The sequence below is a fragment of the Moschus berezovskii genome, chromosome 15, assembly GCF_049115385.1.
Source record: "Moschus berezovskii isolate FMDL1 chromosome 15, NW_MosBer_1.0, whole genome shotgun sequence".
In the NCBI taxonomy this organism is placed as follows: domain Eukaryota; kingdom Metazoa; phylum Chordata; class Mammalia; order Artiodactyla; family Moschidae; genus Moschus; species Moschus berezovskii.
Window position 1 is genome coordinate 39323683 of NC_142474.1, and position 8655 is coordinate 39332337.

The window sequence follows — 8655 nt, forward strand, 5'->3', positions numbered from 1 at the left end:
CTGAGTCCCTTTGCTGTCCACCTGAAACCTATCACAGCATTGTTAATCAGTACCAATATAAAATTGTTTTTCAGTCGCTCAGCCGTGTCCAACTGTTTGCAACGCCATGGACTGCAGCATGCCAGGCTTCCCTGTCTTTAACTATCTTCCAGAGCTTGCTCAAATTCACGTCCATTGAGTTGGTGATGCCATCAGACCATCTTATCCTGTGTCATTCTCTTCTCCTCTTGCCCTCAATCTTTCCTAGCATCAGGGTTTTTTCCAGTGAGTTGGCTCTTCACATCAGGAGGCAGAACTACTGAAGCTTCAGCTTCAGCACCAGTCCTTCCAATGAGTGTTCAGGACTGATTTCCTTTAGGATTGACTGGTTGGATCTCCTTGCAGTCCATGGGACTCTCAAGAGTCTTATTCAACACCGCAGTTCAAAAGAATCAATTATTCAGCGCTCAGCTTTCTTTATGATCCAACTCTCATATCCATACATAACTACTGGAAAGATCATAGCATTAACTATATAGACCTTGTCAGCAAAGTAATGTTTCTGCTTTTTAACATGCTATCCAGGTGTGTCATGCTATCCAATATAAAATGAAAAGGTTTTTAAAGTACAAAATAAATGTCCCAGCAAACTTCAAGGCAGCTCCCCACCTGCATTGTGCCTGGAGAGACTACACAGGTGGCCTTCTGGAACCTCAGGGACTGGCCCCAAGAGGGCAGAGCATGAGTTGGTGGGCCAGGTAGGTGGCTGCAGGCTGGTGGGAACACTGGGGGTTGGGGGCACTTGGAAGAAGGCAAGACCCAAGTCTAGCCTCGGTTTCTCAAAGCTTTGGCCTCCTCCCTTCTCTCAGCTTCCTCTTTTTTCCCAACCCCATCCCCTGCCCACACACTACTTCAAAGGGACTCAAATCCTATGGTCCCTTTTTCCAGGCTCTAAAGGAAGAACGCTAAGTAGACAGGTGCAGTTGGTCTGAACACATGACACTTTTCCAGCATCCGGAGAATCCCAGGGATGGGGGAGCCTAGTGGGTTGCCGTCTATGGGGTCGCACAGAGTCGGACACGACTGAAGTGACTTAGCAGCAGCAGCAGTAGCAGAAGATAGTCAGCAAAGTCTACAGAAACCTCTCCGCAGCACAGAGGATTCTGCAGTTAACCACTGTGCCTCTTTGTTCAGAGGGGACACCTGTGGGTCCAGGACAAGCAAGGGTGATGGTGAGACACTGCGACATGAACATTCTCTGTGCAAATACCTTTCCTCTGATGAGAATCTGGCTGATGAATGTCACCGAGTTGCCACAACTTCTCTGTGATCTTGGGGGACACAGCTGGGCACTGTTAACCCTGTAGTGATTGTGCAGGAAACTGAGGCACTGAAGGTTCTAGTATTTTGATCTCTGAAGAATAAATGCTACATAAACCCAGTAATTGCCACTTAGTAGAATATTCCCACAGGATAAACCTCGTTGATAGCTGACCTGCACATACACACTAAAAATTTATAAATCATTACTTTGAGATGCACCAACATAATATTAGTATTCATATGTAATCTCAATTTGCTGCTGCTGCTGCTAAGTCGCTTCAGTCATGTCTGACCCTGTGCGACCCCATAGACAGCAGCCCACCAGGCTCCCCTGTCCCTGGGATTCTCCAGGCAAGAACACTGGAGTGGGTTGCCATTTCCTTCTCCAATTTAAATCTCAATTTACATTAACACAAATCACTGCCATGTCGAAAAGAAAGATCAAAAATTGTCTATGCAGTATTCTTCGTTACAATGAAACATTGTGTTAGATCAGCAAGTGAGCATTCTCAGGAAAGTGTGATTGGGACTTAGAAAGACAATCAAGTTAACATTGGAGTGTCAGGTGTAGAATTGCATCTCCCCATAAAGATATGCTGATGTCCTTAAAAAATCTCAGAATGTGACCTCATTCAGAAAAGATGTCTGTGCAGAGGTAATCAAGTTAAAATGATAATCCATTATGACTGGTGTCCTTATCATGGGGGGACAGTTGACCACACTGAGAGGGACACAGAATATCACATGAAACTGAAGGCAAAGTTTAGGGTGATGGATGAAGACGAAAGCAAAGATGCAAGTGATGAAGATGAAGACTGAGGTTGGGCTGATGATGAAGATGATGGCAAAGATTGGGGTGATGAGGCAGATGAAGGCAAAGATCAGGGTAATGACGAAGAAGATGAAGGCAGTGATGCTTCTACAAGCCAAGGTGCCCAAGGATTTTGACAACACCAGAAGGTGGGGGAAGAGCTAATAGAACACATTGGCCCTCACAACCTCAGGATGAACCAATCTGCCGATACTGTGAGCCCTGAGTTCTGGCCTCCAGGACTACGAAACAATAAGTTTTTGTTGTGCTAACTCACCCGGTTTGTGGTACTTTGTGACAAAGTCCTAGCAGACGAATACCAAGATGCCAAGGTTATTTTACCTCCAGAGGAAAAACACAGTGGTTTAACTGACTATGTTGTTTTCCAGGACTGCATGTCATTGACAAAATTCATGCTTTTGCAAATCCTTTGTTTCTGAATCCATCATAAACATCAGTCAAGTGAGACTGCTGGAAATGCAAAGTGCCTCCGAAGTTGGCATAACTGAAAGGGATAAATGTCAACAGAACCCAGTGCTAATAACACACAACCAGGGAAAGAGCCTCAGAATTAAACCTGGACTTCTATCCTAGCACTCTTTCACTTTTTCACTCAATAAATGTTTATTCCGTGTCACTTGTTTGCCAATCATTGAACATTTCGTCTTTTGTTGGGTTTGTAAAAATGGGCCCATCTGTAAAGAGAACTAGGCTCTGATTTCCTCCCAGTTGACTTTCAACCCTAAGGTTCCATAGTTTTACCATTGTGGATCTCAATTTTGACATTGGTCACACACTGACTTCAGCTGTGTTTTATTTTGAATGTTTAAAATGACCCATTCAGAAATTTGGGTTAATTTGGCAGATTTTATTTTATTTCTGCTTCCAGGTATGTTCCCTGACATTCATCCTGATGCATGTCACCTCGTTGTTGCGGAGAAGGCAATGGCAACCCACTCCAGTACTCTTGCCTGGAAAATCCCATGGACAGAGAAGCCTGGTAGGCTGCAGTGCATGGGGTCGCTAAGAGTCGGGCACGACTGAGAGACTTCACTTTCTATTTTCACTCTCATGCATTGGAGAAGGAAATGGCAACCCACTCCAGTATTCTTGCCTGGAGAATCCCAGGGACAGAGGAGCCTAGTAGGCTGCCGTCTATGGGGTCGCACAGAGTCGGACACGACTGAAGTGACTTAGCAGCAGCAACAGCAGCAGATGTTGTTGAGATTCCTCTTGGTTAATGTCTTTAAGAGTAATAATACTTATAAAAACTTTACAAATATAGATATAACTATGAAAAAGGACCAGGATTAATGATTTAGAAAAGGGATATTAAAATAACAATGGGACATTATCAAATGTAACTGTTTGATAAAACTCAAGGCTAGTGAGGTCTGTGAATTTAAAGGGATCAAGTATTTTTATGCTCTGGGGGCTATGTGGTATTATATATATTTTTTACCTTTTGGAAAGCACTTTGGCATCATTTATACAAATGTTAAATGCACATCACTTTGCCCACAAAGATCTATATAGTCAAAGCAGTGGTTTTTCCAGTAGTCATCTATGGATGTGAGAATTGGACCATAAAGAAGGCTGAGTGCCAAAGAATTGCTTCAAACTGTCATGATGGAGAAGACTCTTGAGAGTCCCTTTGACAGCCAAGAGATCAAACCAGTCAATCCTAAAGGAAATCAACCCTGGCTATTCATTGGAAGGACTAAAGCTGAAGCTCCAATACTCTGGCCACCTGATGTGAAGAGCTGACTCACTGGAAAAAGACCCTAATGCTAGGAAAGATTGAGGGCCGGAGAAGGGGGCAACAAAGGGCGGAAGACAACACTTTCACCAGAAATTTCCCTTTATGAAAATTAACCTATACCTAGAGAAGGCAATGGCAAGCCACTTCAGTAACTCTTGCCTGGAGAATCCCACGGATGGAGGAGCCTGGTAGGCTGCAGTCCGTGGTGTCGCTAAGGGTCAGACACGACTGAGCGACTGAATTGAACTGATGTTCTCTCAAGGGCACAATGGCGTATAAAGACAGATATTCCCTGCAGCACTTTTTGACTACAACAAATACTAAACAACATACAAGTCTACCAAGAGGAGTTTTCTTAAATAAATTATAACACATTTATATAATTATACATTAGTTGTTGTTGTTCAGTTGCTAAGTTTGGTCTGACTCTTTGTGACCCCATAGGCTGCAGCTCACTAGGCTCCTCTGTCCTCCACTGTCTCCCTTAGTTTGTTCACATTCATGTCCACTGAGTCAGTGATGTGATCTATCTCATTCTCTGCTGCCCCCTTCTCCTTCTGATAGTTAAAAATAGTGATATACATCATCTTTCACGTATCTATATAAATATCTACATCTGTCTGTCTGTCTATCTACCTACCTACCTATCACAGATTAGTAAGAAAAAAAATTCAGGGGACCCTCTGGTGGTCCAGTTAGGACCCTGCGCTACCATAGGAAAGAGCACAGGTTTGATCCCTGGTCGGGGAACTGGTGCAGCATGGCGCCCTCTCCCCCCAAAAAAGGAAGAAATCCAGATGCATACTGAAGCTCTCACTTGAGTAGGAAAAATATATTTGCATTTGAGTGGAATGAGTCAAAAAGGAGATTTTAGTTGTGAATCAAATATAACACTTTAATGAAAGGCGTTTGATAAAGACCTAAATAAAGAGCAAGACGTTCTGTTTCCATAGATAGGAACTCAGTGGGATAAGAACGTCATTTCTCTGCAAAAATGGAGTGGGAATCTGGTAAAGATCCCGACAGGTGAGGAGCACACAGCTATCCTAAGACACAGGTGAGGAGGCAAAGCAATTCTGAAGTGTGGGAAACTTACTTTAGCAGGAATTTTTTAAAAAGTTTTTTATTAAGGACTTTTAGACTTAAGTCAACAAAGCTATGGCAAGTAAGACAGTGTGCATTAAGCACATAGGGAGAGAAAGCAAACGGGCTGAAGGAATCTATAAAAAAGCCAGGAATAGACACCTAGAAGTAGGTCACGGGAGAACAAATTCAAAAAACCTCGTAATTTATATGCGGGGAAAAAACAATTGCTGTTTCAACTCTGTACCTACCCCAACGCCATAGTGATATTATACTTCTTCTAAGGGTTTAAAAGTTTTACTTTTCTCACTTATGCTTGTCTCTGCTTCCTGTAATAGAAACATTCTGAAGATTAAAATGTCCTCAGAATAAGTCACTCACACGGTGCAATTTTCAGAAGTCGAGGCAGAGAAAGGACCTCCCCTACACATCACCCCTAGCGTTCACTCACTGATGCCTGAACTACTCCAATGGGAGACAGAATTATACTTCCAAGTCAGTAAAAGTCTTAAAATGCAAATACTCATCTTCTCGAAATTTTTCTGTGAGAGTGAATGACTTGGAGAAACAAGCCCCGCCGACTGCCTGATCTTGAACTCCCAGCCTCCAGGACTGGGAGACAACAAACGTCTGTTGTTTAAGGCCTCAGGGGAGATGTGTGTCCCCTTTTGGCCCTAACAAACCAGCACAGGAGGCCACTGCTCAAGAGGGAAGAAACAGACTGACCTCAGAAACCCAGTGTATCGTGTCCAGAAACAGACCCAGAACATATGGAATTTCACGTGCAATAAAAAGGATTTTAAATCATTGAGGAAAAGATTATTTAAGCAACAATGTTGAGATTAAATTAGCTTAATACTGACCCATTCTTTATACCAGAAGAGATTCCAGATGGATCAATGAGTATAATGTAAAATGACCTCATAAAAACATAAAAGATAAGCAAATGCAAAACATAGGAAATATTTATAAGTATGGTATAAAACGAGAACATGATTTAATGGCATAAAATGGGAATAAGCTAATGGGAACAAGATTTAGGGGGTCTTAGTGTGCTAATGGGCTTCCCAGGTCGCTCAGTGGGTAAAGAACCTGCCTGCAATGCAGGAGATACTGGAGATATGGGTTCGATTCCTGGGTTGGGAGGATCCCCTGGAAGAGGGCACGGCAACCCACTTCAGTATTCTTGTGTGGAGAATCCCATGGACAGAGGAGCCTGGTGGGCTACAGTCCATGGGTTTCAAAGAGTCAGACACGACTGAAGAGACTGAGCACAGCATGTAGTACAAAACCCCAGAATCCATAAAGGGAAAACCTGGCACATTTGTCAGTATAAAATTTTAAAGTATATGTACAAACAAAATTATCAATATAAAGTCAAAAGACCAACAAACCATAAAAACTTTTTGCAAATATCATGACAGAAAGAGCCCTTAGTATATAAATAAGTCTCATAAATCTTAAAGGAAAATACCAATAATCAAAAACTTCGGGAGACTTCCTAGTGATCCAGTGGTTATGAATCTGCCTGTCAGTGCAGGGGACACAGGTTCAGTCTCCAGACCAAGAAGATGCCACATGGCACGGGGGCAACTAGAGCCTGTGCTCTGCAGCAGGAGAGGCCACCACAATGAGAGGCCCGGGCGCCACACCTAGAGAGTAGCCCCCACTTGCTGCAGCTAGAGAAAGACAACGCCCAGCAATGAAGACCCAGTGCAGCCAAAAATAAATAACTAAAAATCTTTAAAATTGGGGAAGTTGGCTCAAAAATAGAATTACAAATGACCAACAAAAAAGAAAGATCTTTAAACTGACAACTAAGAAAAGTAATATCGAAGTGTGAAACCATTTTTAGCCAATCCAGTTGGCAAAGACGTAGTGTCTGAGAATGGTTGGGCGTCTCTGGGAACTCCTCCCACATAAATTGTGGGAGTATTAACTGCTGAGGACACTTTAGAGCAGCACTTAGCAATTGATCAAATGATAAAATAATTCACATTCCTGAGAACGGGCGATTTACGTATGGCTTACCATGTGCATATATTCACGAATGAATAAAGTAGAATTTCTATTGGATTGCAGATGATTATCCTTTATGTGGTGAAAAGCTGCTGTACTGAATAAAGCTTTGTAGTTAGAAACATCTGGGGTTTCCCTGGTGGTCCAGTGGTTAAGAACCTGCCTGGCAATGCAGGGGACAGGGTTTGATCCCCAGTCTGGGAAGATCCCACATGTCACAGGGCCGCTAAGCACAGGTGCCACAACTAGCGAGTCGATGATCTGGAGCCCGTGAGCTGCAACTACTGAAGTCCACATCCTTCCTCACCGGGAGTCCGCGAGGCAGCGATTTGGAGGAGTGATTCTGGCCCAGCGTGACACACGTTTTCTGGGGTTCCTCACCCTCTAGCAATGACTGTCATCTACAGGAAAGATAAAATGATTTCCTCTCCAATAGAGCTGTCTTTCCAAAGCCTTCAATTTGATTTTCAGTAACAGCCACTAGATGGTGCCTTTTCCTTAAATTTCACCATTTCCTTGGCAAGGATTCTGCTTTTGCATAAATACGTCCTTTACACGGTTTATTTATTTTCACTGAAATGGCTTTAATGACAGTTATTCACACCTACGACCACTTCAGCCTGCTTGGCTGGCACTGTAAAAAGGACAAGTGAGACAAAGCCATGGTCTCTGTAAACAAATCAAAAGTAACAGGGAGTTTAGAACCGCTGAGGATTTCTTTCTTTTTTTTTAAGATTTTTTATTGCTTGGTTCTTTGATCATTTTTCCAAGCAAATCTGTAAACTCAAGGACTTCCCTGGTTGTCTAGTGGCTAAGATTCCATGCACCTAATGCAAGGGAACTAGGTCCCACATGCTGCAACTAGAAGTTCAAATGTCACAACTAAGATCCAGTACAGCCTAAATAGATGAATATTAAAAAATAAAAAGCAAGGCCCAATTATAAAAAAAAAACCCTGTAAATATAAGAAAGGACTTTTTTTAGAGAAGGCTATGAATATAAAATCTATCATTTGAATGACTGTATTGTGCTGCTGCTGCTGCTAAGTCGCTTCAGTCGTGTCCGACTCTGTGCGACCCCATAGACGGCAGCCCACCAGGCTGCCCGTCCCTGGGATTCTCCAGGCAAGAACACTGGAGTGGGTTGCCATTTCCTTCTCCAATGTGTGAAAGTGGAAAGTGAAAAGTGAAAGTGAAGTCGCTCAGTCGTGTCCGACCCTTAGCGACCCCACAGACTGCAGCCTACCAGGCTCCTCCATCCATGGGATTTTCTAGGCAAGAGTACTGGAGTGGGTTGCCATTTCCTTCTCCAATGCATGAAAGTGAAAAGTGAAAGTGATGTCGCTCAGTCGTGTCTGACTCTTAGCGACCCAATGGACTACAGCCCACCAGGTTCCTCCGCCCATGGGATTTTTCAGGTGAGAGTACTGGGATGGGGTGCCATTGCCTTCTCTGGACTGTATTGTAACATATGACTTAAGACATATTTCCCAACGTTATTTATGTTTTTATTGCATCTCAGTTCTGTAGCAATTCTTAATTCATAACATTAATTTCCTCCTCTCGAGTCCAACAGTGAGTCAGAAGCTGCTTATTCCGTCCTCCTGCTAAATCTGTCCTCCTTCCCTGTTCAGTCACTATGGAAGTATGAAGTGGGTCTCCATAAATTATTCTTTTAG